Source organism: Pleurodeles waltl, chromosome 9 (genome assembly GCF_031143425.1).
Source record: "Pleurodeles waltl isolate 20211129_DDA chromosome 9, aPleWal1.hap1.20221129, whole genome shotgun sequence".
Lineage (NCBI taxonomy): Eukaryota > Metazoa > Chordata > Amphibia > Caudata > Salamandridae > Pleurodeles > Pleurodeles waltl.
The window spans coordinates 473,453,196-473,466,897 of NC_090448.1; the positions used below are offsets into that span (position 1 = coordinate 473,453,196).

Consider the following 13,702-nt stretch of genomic DNA (forward strand, 5'->3'; position numbering starts at 1 on the left):
GGAATCCCATTCAACACTTCTCAAAACCTGGGACGGATCCAACAGCATTCTCCACATACAGTCCAATTGCGATCCTGAATACCGAGGTGAAAGTCTTCACCTCCATGTGGGTCTTATGTCCTACATACGATTTGGGATTAAAGACACAAACGGTCCCCACAAGCGAAGTGTAGCCCTTGACTTCCACAACAATAGTTTCTTAAGGAGTCCTTCTTACAAGTAAGGATTATTCATTTTATTCCATTTCAAATTAATATTTCAAAATCAAGTAATAGCCAATATTAATCAAGGTGCTCCTATCTGGTGACGGCGCAGTGAAAAGTGAATAAGTAGTGCACTGGTGTTATATACAATGCTATATACATGGGACTGAAAAGGATAGTTTGATGTCAATACAGACAATTGTCTTAAGGGTATCACAATCCACAATCAAATTAAAAACAGTCCACATTTGAAAATTGTTGACGTTAAAACCCACAATTAAAAAAAATGGTCACCCTCAGGACAAAAGATTAAAGGAGACACCAGAAGAGTTATGGCTGCAGTCCTACAATCCTAATGAGTATTTAACTCAACGAGATCATTCATACAGCTAGTACTGGAGGTAACCAGCAGGGAGATAAGTGTCTGATTGAGATGGGTCAAAGAATAAATGTGGTTCGTCACACACTCAACAGAAAAGGCGTCTATAATTCAAAACGACCATATGCAAGTATCAGTGTGATTACGCATCTCTTTAGTAGATGTAACAGGATTTGGTAACTTAGCTGTGTTTCTCCCTAGCAGGCCTTCAGGGTATGAGTGACTGCCTAGCTAAATAAATCAGGAATCTGAAAAAATGCCATCAAGAAGATCGGTAATCTGTTAGAAGAAGTGCAATATATCCGAGCGAAACCGGAGCCACTGATCGTGGAGTTTCCTTCTCCAACTCCTTTATGTGGAACTGACTTTCCTGCAGTGCTTCCCAAAACTTACCTTTCAACAGATTTAGTGTAAACTCCCCTCCTTTGTTTAAAAGCCTCAATTCCTGTGTGTGGCGAGAACCACCTTATATAAGCGGATGACAGAGGGAGGGCTGGGTTTACCAAACTTAGAGCCCTACATATAAGTGGACCCACTTCACCCTAGACTGGACTGAAACCACAAACCACGCCCCAACAGGGGCAAGTAGAGTAACACTTATCAAATGCCAATAGGCATCCTCCTCTGGCTCCCTCCAAGGGCCCTATCGGGGAGACCACCCCTCCTCCCTACACCTCACACGCAAGAAGGGTTCCAAATTATACCCCTCAACTTAATCATACACAAGTCAGATTTCCTACCAGGACTCCGGGATCGCCATGTTGGCAAACCGAATCGCAGCAGTCCTTCAGTGCTAGGCACCCTTTATCAAGAGGCAGAGCTACTTATCCGGAGGGTAGTGTGGGAAGGGTGGTGACTTACAGAAACTGACGACTTTACAATTACTCAATTTCTCCACTGGGTGGGCTTAAAGGCTGTGAGAGACAAGGTACCTCATGAGATAACCCCACTGGAGACTTCATTTACAAACAGGGTACTCCGAAAAAGAATCACCTGGCTGGAACTGGCAATATCAGACAGTGGCCCATAACCAAAACACAGTGGATGGGAGGGCGTACCTGGGCAGAGATACCCTAAGATACATAAAATACAATCAGGCAGCGAGCCGCCACATCTTTCATATGCAGAACACAAAGAAAATGCCTACAAGCTCCTCACTGGTACCTAGGCTCGACAACTCCACACAATGTTCAAAAGCCCCAAACCTGAACTGCGACGAGGGGCACTTTTTTTTAACCACATGGTGGTCCTGCACTTAAGTCCAAATTTATTTGTCCGCCATTATCTCTTACATGAGGGCAATGTTAGGGATCACTCTACCGCTACACCCTCCAACACTGCTGCTAGGTGACTCTGAAGAGACCAGTATTAGCAAAATGACTACCCCACTGGGCAAACTCAATACCCACCTGTTGGTAGCAGACCAGAAGGCCCTAGCACAGTTGTTAACAATGGTGCCCTCTTGTCATTTGTTACTATACGCTCTTGCTGAGAAGTGCAGATTCTTTTCCTTTTAGTCAGTCACGGTATAGTTGCTGGAAAGTACAGCCTACTTGCTGAAAATCCAAGTACTACTATGGAGGTGATTTGGCTTTCTACCGTATATTTAAATAAGACAGTCTAACCGTTTCATCAACTGAAGCTTGACCTTCATCTGTACCTGCAGCAATCCCAAACATCCCTATACGAGCTAACTGTTTTTCATTGCTAGTACACATGGCAGGCTTATAAGCTTTCTACATTCACCACTCATGAAAGCGCATGTTCGTCCAAGTAAGGTTACACATGCACAGAGGATGCCAACTTGAAGATTTTATGGAAGGAGTCTACTACACGTGAATGAGAGGAGAACGTCCATAGTTCTGGAAGTTAATGACTCTGTAGCATCTAAATGAGAGGTACCATGCAAGCAGCATCAAAGAGATGTCACAGGGCAGGCTCCTATACACATACTGTGAAACCACCACTCAGAGTCATAGAGGAGGTGGTGCTGCCTGACCATCTATGGCACCTCTACCTGGAGATGGAACTAGTGTCCTCCGCCAGGCCTCAAATGGACCCATCTCATGCTCACACAATCATCAATCATTTACCATGCCCATCTTGCTGGCCAATGTCAGACAAAGATCTTCGTTTGTGCATCACCTTTCACACAACCTGCCTGTAACTACGAGGGATATATGTGAATGTCATAACCAGCTTTAAGCCCATGCAGTTTTGACTGGTGCTTTTGATCAAATGTAATTGAACTATCAATCTTTTGTCAAAACATTCATTGTGGTGCCCTCCTAACTCGGGGTCACTTTGAGCACTGAACAGAGGAAACCTAGCATACAGTACTTCGGAAGGCTACCTGCAACCTAATGCATCATAAGATCAACACTGCGAGGATAAAGGCATTGGAAATATTGATTTTAAAAATATCCGTTATGAGCAATCTCTTGCACAACATATTGACACTGACTAAATGCACTCTGGGAATGGTAATTCTTGTACAGACACTATTCTGTCCATTACAAGGGATATTATAAATGAGACAGCAACAGGCTCAAATGATTATGAATGTTGATGATGGGCTAACTTAAAACAACTGATGAATCTATGATCATGCTTTAAGAACACATTTTCGTCAGGTTATCTCTGACTTTACAAAGCTAACCATAAAAATATTCTAAATACTAAAGCATGGTTAGAAATTAACAACAGAGTATGGAATATCAAAACTAAAGAGCATGGCCATGTGGAGCAGTTCTTTTCATTATCTAACTTGTCGAACTTTGTTGAGCTCAAAGAAAAGGTTTTTGGGAAGGCTCAGACAGCAACTCCCCCTCCTCAAAGACGCTGGACAATCCAGAGTAAACAATCAAAAAGCAAGGAAATGACAAAACAATTAGATTTATGCGACACTGTCATCATGAAATGATTACACAGCTACTTATTTAACTTCTACACATGACTTATTGCATGATCGTGGCTTTCAGGAGATCAATAAAGGAGGGAGACCGAGCAACAACACTGAAAACGATATATCAAGTGATTACGGCTCAAAGAGAAGACACGCCAGGACAGCCAAAGAGCTCAAGTTGCTTACAGGAACCTTCAAAGAGATGGACACAAATATTGGAGAATGTATACAAGAGCTTTAAGAACATACTACGGAACTCGAGACAGTCATCACATAACCTAAAGACCAGAGGATGACGCAGGAAACCTGTAATGGATATTCAATGGAAACTTGAGGACTCTGAAAACAGGTAACACTGGAACAACCTTAGAATCTTGTGGACGGCAGCAATAGCAGAGCTTTTATCATAAGGCTGTTTAAATGCGCATTTCTGAACTAAAATGACTGGGATCACTAAATTCAATGTGCACATCACTCTCCTTTAAAGTTAAACCAATCCACTTCAGAAACACAAAGATCTAAAGCAATTTTCATTCTTTGGGGAATATTTTCTTCGTAGAAAACCTCTCTACGGTCACATTTTCTTACTCGCACCAGCAAATCTTAAGGTTGGGAAAGATTTCAAAGTCTATACGTTTACCTCTAAGACAAAAAAGTAAAAGGTTTTCTTAAACACCTTGGGCTAAAATTATTTTTTAAAAAGCACCAATCGTTACCTAGGATGTTGGGTGGGCATGAGGGCAAGAGCACACACATGCCAGTACAGCTATATCTGTATCCGTAGGACTCTTACCTAAGAGTATACTACCCCAGAGAAGGTCACGGGGGTGCAGAGTTGAGGTTCAAGGAGTGGAGGAGGCTGCTGAGGGTTACTTTACTTGTAGGGTTGGGTGGCGTGTACATGGTACCCTGTTCAGAAAAAAATAGGAAATTGTCCCCAATTAAGATGGAAGTGGAAAGATCAGGACTGCAATCGGTGTGCCAAAATATGACCATTATAGCAAAAGTAATGTCTATGAATAAGCTTACGGTATTGACAAAATGTTAAAATATGGAAATCCTTTCAGAAGAGGCAACAATATTTAAATATGAATTTGTGTACAAGAAACTCATTGTACATTCAAGAAGAAATTGGCTTACCAATCTAGGGCACCAGTTGGAAATTTGTACAACCTAACAGGTCTCAACCCGTGGGGGAGGCAGTTTTAAGAAAATGAAATAGCTTCTAAAGTGGCAGAAAGGATGGCAACCACATGGATAGACAGACAATAGCAGAAATTATTTCGGAGTCAACTTTTTTACCCTATGCACAATTTATGGTCCAAACACATAAGATAGAGAGATTTATGAACATTTTAACTCCAGAATTGCAACAACACTTAATCCACTAATTGTTTGTGGTCATTTAAACTGCATTTTAATATAAAACTCACATAAATACAAAGGGGGGGAGAATAATAATAATAATTAGCTACTCTGTTGTCAGACTTATGTATTCACATGGTTAAGCAGGCTTCTGCACTACATTATATTTGGTGGATATGGGCTATACATTTTACTCACATCCTAAAACAAAAAAAACAAACAAAAAAAAATAGCACCTCTCCATCTGTCACATAATACACAATTTCAGAAATACCCCAAAATTATTTTAGATATTAATACCTTCGTTTTACAACTACGCTTTGAGGATATGGATAAATTATCACAAAGATAGGTATATATTAAATATATGGAACAGTTGACACCTGATTTTTGGCAATTTAATATTGGCTCTTTAAACCACACATAGTGAGGAAAATATTTAGAAACACTCTTAGGCATAATTGAGCTATACAACTAAGAAACAAACTGTCAAACTCATCTAGACAAGCTCTATTCGGAAATAGAAATTAAACTCGCAAGCTCAACCTTAAAGAAAGATCCAATGTAACAGCTTTTATAAAACCAGATTGAGGCTATAAAAGCAGATGTTTGTACCCAGCATTACAAATATAGTCAGCATATTTCGAAGGTGTCAGCCTTTAAAAAAAAAAAAAAAAAAAAAATGTAATTAAGAAGCAGAATGGACACCTTATGGAATAATGACGCGTTGTGGTATATGAGCATCACAAAACTATTCTAAGTGTTTCAAGACTACTATCAAGATCTATATTAAGACAAATTCCTCACTAGACCTGACTGATGTGTATTTTAACAATGAACATTAACAGTTTTAAGCCATAATGATGGAGATGCTTGATGCCCCAAATATCATTAGAAGAGATGCAATTCGTAGCTTACCCATTGGGGGGGGTTGGGGAGGGGGAGGGAGAAGTAGGGCAAGGCAAGATTCCCCTCTCTAATTTACAAACTACATGAAACCTAAATACAGATCATAGGAAGAGTTAAAATGAATAAGGATAATGTGAAGGACTCTGCAGGGCTACCCAAGTTCTACGTTACTATTTGCCATCTACCTGGAACCACTAATTTGTAAACGTATTGACAGTAAGATACAGCAGACAACAGCTAAAGAAATAGAACATGAGGTGAACAGATTTGGTTCATTTCTGGGTTTCTTCTGAATAATGAGAAAATTTGGATATTGGCAAACAGCTTCTCTAGAGTAAAAAGGCCCTAGGAAAGTGGAGAGTGCAATAAGTCTATGGATAGATTTGACAACCAATATGGAAAAAAAATTGACACATCCAAGGTAAGACAGTTTAAAAATATAGTAGTCTATATTACTTTAAATGGTCGTTGTAATATTATTAAGTTGATTAACTGGCCTAAAATCTGATTTGGGCTATGAGCATTACCCTTACAGCTGAACACAGTCTAATTTAACAAAAGAGATTCAATACGTTCCCTTTGAGACAATATTAAAAGCCCTCAAAGAGCAATCAAGTATATTAGACTCCCCACAGTGAGAGGCAGATGGCCACTTTCAAATTTTAAATTGTTTTTATTTTTTCCAGCCATGATATAACATGTTTTTTAAAGTTATGAATCACAATGCCAAATATCCGCAATATATGAATTATGTTAACGCAAAGAAGCACATTTTTGTTTTAACTAGCTTTACCGGCCTGAGCCATTACATAAAATAATTGTTCAGTCAGTCATCAAGATATGGAAAATCTGACTGCCCATTGTAATTATTTATACTCCGCTATGGAGATCTACATTATTCACAGTAATTTTTCACGGGGACTACTCTAGAATCTGCGACAGTGCTTGAATTAAATGGCTAGGTGAAATATGTTCTGATAATTCAATAAAGTCCTTGTCTCAGCTACTGGAAAAATATGCTCTTCCAAAAGAGATGTTTTTAAAAATATTTACAGACCAGAGAATGGGTATGTCTAACAGCTCAGCTACATCTTACAATGCAGTATTTGTTGTATTGTACCTGCTTGTATTTGTACAGGTTGAATATGGTTGGACGCTGATACCCTTCTTTTCAACAGTAGGGAGCTTATTACTTAGACTAGTTTTCCCTCAGACAATCACTAAATAAATGCAAATGGAAGAGAGCGAGGAAGAGGGGCAAAATCATTTGAGGACCTATATTTTTTTTTTTAAATATATTTTTATGAACATTTTGTTTTTACACAGTTTCATATTTGTTCATTTTACATGCATTTTTTGCTTATATTATTATATTCTTCTTTTTTCCCCATTGTTTGCACTTTTTATTATCATTGATCTTAATGTTTTTTATTCAATAAATTGTGCACATTTACTTGTTAAAGCATATTTCCTTTCTACAATTCGCTGCTCTGTGTAATCAACAATCAAACAACAAAGTTGGACCCCTTCTTCCTTATAACTTGGGAGAATAGAAGAAAGAGGTGAGGGGGAAGGGGAACACCAGGTATGCGATGTTCAGGTTTCTGTTAACAATCGTATTGAGTTAATTGGAGGTAGGGAAAGGAAGAAGGGGAGAAAAAAGAAACCAAAGGACTCCAAACGGTCAACTTTACGGCTTTGTGAAAATGGCTTTTGTGGTTGCTAGCTTGATGAATTCATGCTGAACTATACCCATCATCACTCAGGTTTGTAACCATTTGTACACTGAAATATTTTTAACATTGAATTGTCAGTTATGTGTGTATTTGGTATGAACTTGCACTTTTACTTCCTATTTAAAATAAGAGAGAAACCAGGTAAGATTGAAATCATGTGCATCACAGAGCACCCCATACTGCTATTACCCACAATTACATCCAGATCTAGACAACCCAGACAGACCTAACCTCGTATACAACCCACTAACTACAAAGCTCATATACCAATTCATGTTCAACACAACATCCATTGTGTGGGGCGCGCTCATAAAGGAGGAGGGTCTTGCTGTCGCCTCTAAGTCCTCCTGGTTCTATACTCTTGACAAGCAAGTGACAACTCCATTGCGGTGCCCACTCTCTGCAACTTCGAAATAGTGAATTATAAGCTCTCCTGACATCCTTACCCATCTGACACCCTGATCATATTGTAGGGTGACGTAAAACTCCCAGGCAATGGAAGTTGAAAAACAAAATAAAATTAAAACAAAACCAAAACCACATAATACACCACCTTCAACACACATCATCATCCCAGTGGGTCACACAATACACACTCCAAACACCATATTCTCGGTCTTCTCAACATCGCCAACAAACCAATGGTAATTACAGATACTCTTGGACTGAACCGACCATTTTGCAATACCCATCTCTTTCTCCTGTGTTTTGACCTTGGCTTGTTCTTAGGATGCAGAGCAAGAGCAAACCTTTAAATTCTTCAAAGACTTCTCCATAAGACATCAAGAGGACTGAATAAACCATGTTACTATATTAGTTTCTTTATGTTGGGAGATGGTCTATGTTCTCTGACATTTTCCTTGTTATGCACATAAAACCTAATAAAGAGATTTAAAACAAAGACTTCTCCATAGAGAAACTAATCTCTCACTCCAACTTCACATCCAATACTAACACACTTCTAACCAACTCAAACATGTTTTTTTTTAACTGTGTCAATACTCAGGATGCAATTAAAACATGCAAGTGTAATCCGAAGTCCTCAGCACCCAGAAGCTCTAAAGACCTTTCTGACAGTTTATCTGAAGACAGGACAAAAAAACAGAAGGAAAACAGAACTCCCAATGATCTCGATCCTGAAGTCCCTCTGTGCAACATGCAGGCAGCTCATCACATCAGCTAAAACAAAATAATATACAAAAAGTTTAATTAAGCCACCAACAGAAGCAGAACACTTTTGAAGACACTTAAAAACTTATCAACTCCCTGCCAGAACCACTTATTTCTCACACTATAGAAAAATGCAATGCCTTCAACCTCTTTTTCAGTGAAAAAATACAGAAGTCTAAGAGCACATTATCATTACGCCTGCTTCATCTCTTACACCCAATCTTTCCTGCAGAATTCTGCAAGGGCCAGCTTTCAAAGCCTTCTCCCCAGATCTTGCCGATAAACTCTACTCCCTCATAGCCACATATAAAGATATCTTTCCCATGTACTTCATAAAATCTTTTTTCAAGGATGCCGTTTCACCCTCTACTGTCAATGCTTCCCTTAAGTCATATTCCAGATCCTCATGAGCACACAAACAAAACACCTCTACACTAATCCCTGATGACCTTGCCATCTACCAGCCCAAAACTCACCTACCATTCATCTGTAAGATCATTGAAAAAGATGTGTTCAAATGCAAGATCACATCAATGATAACCATCAACTGCAATACTATGAAGTCTGGCTTCAGAGCATGCTGCAGCACTGAGACTGCTACCATACACACAATGCCCTCTTGATCACAGATGAAGAGAACCCGCTTTTCTTGATATTACTGCACCTCTCAGCTGCCTTGGACACAATCAGCCACCCCATTCTCATGTCAACCCTGCAGTTTCAAATGTGATTCTCCGGCAAAGTCCTACACTGGTTCTCCTCCAACAGACTGAATATTTAATAGGCACCTCTAGATCCCAAAAGACTCCTATCACCGACAGAGTCCACCAGGGCTCTATACCGTCACTTGTCATCTTCGACCTCTAGATGGAGCCCCTTGTTACTCTTCTCGCTGGTATCTAGATTCTCCTAAACACTGATGATCCACAACTGTACTTGAATATCTCCTCTGCTTCAGACATATAACATATCAAACACTGATTGCACATTATCCAGATTTGGTTGTCCAGCATCTCCCTGAAGCTCATCACAACTAAAACATAATTATTGTTATTTCCCAAACAAGAAACAGTACAAACCTATCTCAATGACATAAACCTCAACAGCTTTGTTCCACAACTTTCACTGAAAGTCACATCACTTGGTGTCACCCTGGACACCAACCTCACCCTTAAACGTCATTGGCTCCCTGTGCCGGTACACACCATTCCCAAAACCAGCTCCATCATTTTCAAAGTCACCACCAACAGCCCATTTATATAGCCTACAAGCTCCCCCTTCTCTGGTGGCTCTAGGCCAGAGTGCTGTCAGAGTGCAGATGGAGAAGTGTAAAAATAAAAAGGATTTGGGACAACAGTATGGTATTTGCAGAACTGCAACCAGGCTGTTCCAGTTTAGGAAAGCCTTACAGAAGCATCTCTTTAAAGAACACCAGAGTACAATGTATTAACTGCCACAACCTAGCTACCTTTCCTATCATTCGCTGACTGTATTCTTGTTTGACACTGTACAGCACTCCGCTATCTTTTGGCTATGTTTGCGTTCTAGAAATACCACATAAAATCATAGTGAAAAGGAGAAATGTTAATGCAATATATAATTTGGGATGCACCTAGATGTTGAAGCCCAGTGCTGTTTATTACCTGGAATTCCAACTTTAAAAAATGAGAGATGCACTTAAAATGTAAACACAGGTTTATTTACAAGTGTAAGAATGCAAAAACACTGGGAATGTGAACTGGAAACTTAAAATAGGATATATCAGGCATCCACAACTGTTGAGCAATAAATACCTAATAACGACTGCATGGAAAAGCTTCTATTTTTTTGCTTTAACTTTTAGATCTTGTCGAAGGTCTACTATGGAAAATATTAACAGTGGGTGTAGATCAATCTATCACTTAGAATTGGTTGGGTTTCTTACTCCATGGGCATAAATGTTTTACTTGCTCTCTGCCCTGTGTACTGCTTTACGCCCCACATCACAACCCTAAATGCACTCTAGGTTTTGAAAGCTCTCCTGCTTTCCCATTCTTATCCTGCTTGGCTTTTGCAGAGTTAAATTTTTATTTTCTAAAACTCATAACCTACACACAGAACCCCCCCACCCTGCCATGTTCACCGTTTCTCCTAGTAAGGTCAACTATCTCCACCACCTGCTCTACAATTCCTCCCAAGTCTTACCCTTTGTGGTGTTAATTATTCTTTAAAAAAAATAACACGCACACCAAGGGCATGGCAGCTGCAACTTGCCGAGTAGGCTAATCCTTGTTCTTTTCAAAACTTGATTTTGCACCTTTTCTTTCATTTTTATTTAACGCTCCGACTGGTGACTATCATCTTAGAACAGTAAATATATCTAAAAAAAAAAAAAAAAAAAGAAAACACATACAAATTGCCAGTTGCGTGGCCTCATGCATACCATCAGGACACTGGGCCATCGAAGCATTACGATTCATATGCTCATGTGTTAAGTCGCATGCTCAGGTACACATCGCACTAGTTTTTTTTGACACCGCTGTTCAGCATCACAAACTTAATAGCATTGGTACACAAAAAAAAATAAACCCACAGCAACATAATCGGCTAAGCCAGTAAGTTTGCAATGGCGATCCCTTTTTGGTTTCGCCAATGCCCGTTTAGGTCTGGTTTAACAGCATAGCTATCTGAAAGACCAATTGTTACCAACTTTGTAAAATATAAAATGGACTTTGAGGAGTATTTCTCTCCCATTTCATGCCATGATTGATGTATCATTCTGCTTCATACGGAGTGCGTACTTTAAAATGCAGATGGGCTGTTTCACATCTCCAAGGTACACTGAATCATCACACCATGCACTCTTCATTTCATACAGTGCATACAGAAAATAATTATCTTTAAATCGGTCTAGACTATGCATGTAGTCAATCAAAAAATTAAAATAAAATCAAAATATATATATTAAACTGCTTCAACAAGGAGTACTGCAGGAGGAACATCTGGTCAGTCTTCATTTTGATCTTTAAGTCTACAAGTCTGAATAGGCAGAAAGCAAGCGCTCCCAGTGAAAGTGTCTGTATTGCACTTTTTGCAAATAAGGATAAGTTTATGCTCAATACAGGATACCCAAGCTGCCAATGATCAAGACTGAGGTATTTATTATGAAATGTTATGGCAAAGGCAATAACCTACATTTATTTGTGATGAAAAACATGTGTCAAAAGGTAATAGGGCTTGAGGGTGGCCTGTTTTTTACACTGTGCTAAAGCATGTAGACAGCTGTATCGTGCCCTGGAACATCACAAAGTACTAAATTAAATCAAGGAGCTTAGTGTTGGTACACCCTCTCACAAACCCTGGGATTACAAGATCGGCAGTGTGATACATGTTAATGTTGTATATTGCTTGACAAATGCACACGACTGTAGGTCCGAGTTGGTTATGGTGGCAAGTCAATGTTAAAGGATACAGGCATGATTGGCTCACTGGGACAGTTATGCTAGATGCCATAGGATATGTTTCATTTGACGAGGTACAAAGGCAGTAGATCTGACTTTATCATCATGAAAAGAATATGTAAAGACAACAAACCTTTAAGGATTGATATTCTTGCCCACAGACTGGAAGCCAAAGGATAACTGTAGAAGCCAAGGGTGTCCATCTAAAATAAACCCTAGGGGAAATATGCACTGCAACAATCCAGGTTAGGCTCTCTCAGGAGGGTCTGTATGTTGTTACGCCCTAGTGTAATTTTAATTGTAAATGTTTGTAATTTTATGATTGTTTGTCTGATTGCGCATTGTATGCAAGCTTATTTTCAAAATAGGCTTGAGGTGGTTAAAGTGACAAGTAAATGATAAGTGCTACAGGTCTGCTTGGTTCATCAGAAAAAGTAATAAAAGAGGACCAGGATCTGATCTGTTCACTATGAAAGGTTTCAGGACAGACAGCAGGAAAGACGTTTAGTCTGAAAAACAAGTTTTAAGGCCAATATGCCAAGATGACCCCTGCAAGGTTTCATTTTTTCCTTCAAGCATGTCTACCATGGTCCAGTAGAGGTTTTTTTTTGTACTGCTTTTAGGCTTTTAATTTCTATTGCACAGGATTGTTTGAGTTTAATAGTGTGCTTCATGGTGAATGCAAGAATGAGTAAGTAGAGGTAGGCATGACTACAAGAGTATGTGACAGTGCATGTATGATCAGTTACAGAGTGCCTTCAGTTTCCGATACAAGCCAGACCTTTTCGCTTTGTCAATGAGTTTTTTTTTTTTCCCTCACTGCAGGCTTCTTTTTAGGTTGAGCGTGCAAGCGCTTTGACCTGTTGTGTGTATTGTGGGCTTTTAACCACGCCAATCACTTTCACTTGTTCGTGGCCTTACCTTTAAAAAAATATATATATATCCCTTGTTGTTATTGGTAATTCCTTTAGGTTTGTCCCACCTTGACGCTGTATTTGTCACATCTTGTAGACTGACCCATTACATGGATTATTGCTCGACCCATAATACTTTGCATTCTTTTTCGCAACATTTTGCACATAACTAAGCCTATGGTGGTCCTAGGACAATGGGACACCACCAAAACTTTCAGCACAACAGAAATGTGAACGGACCGCTCCGCTGAGGCCTTCTAGTTCTCAGATAAAGATAGTGCCCCAGAGGGAACTCCCGACAGGAGAGAGGTTGCGGAGAATATTGGAAAGGTCCGTGGGTGAGGAGGCGGCTGCCCGGAGCTCCGTGAGCTGAATCAAGAGCGGACGGCCGGACGCGCGCTGCTGGCTGCGATTTGGGGCCGGCGGCTGGCTCTCAGGGCGGGCCACGCTAGCTGCGCGGGAGTGGAGCGGCGATCTGGAGAAGATGAGACGTGGTGGCCGGAGAGACAGACCAGCATAGACGAGATCCTGGGGCAAATCTGATGTGACGCAAAGAGAAGGAAGACTAAAGATGGCATAAGAGGTGCCACAATAGTGAAGGAGGAACGTGCCTGGCCCCAGGAATGAGCGACCGGGGGTGACTCCCCCCCTCTCCACTTTGACAGCGAGGTGCTGGGCACA

General features: G+C 40.1%; 1 protein-coding gene across 2 annotated transcripts in view; it reads right to left on the minus strand.

Moving 5' to 3' along the window:
• The window catches only part of RCOR1 (REST corepressor 1), a 666,190-nt gene that overhangs the window by 624,075 nt on the left and 28,413 nt on the right, over positions 1 to 13,702 (minus strand). The gene's annotated exons all lie outside the window — the stretch shown is intronic.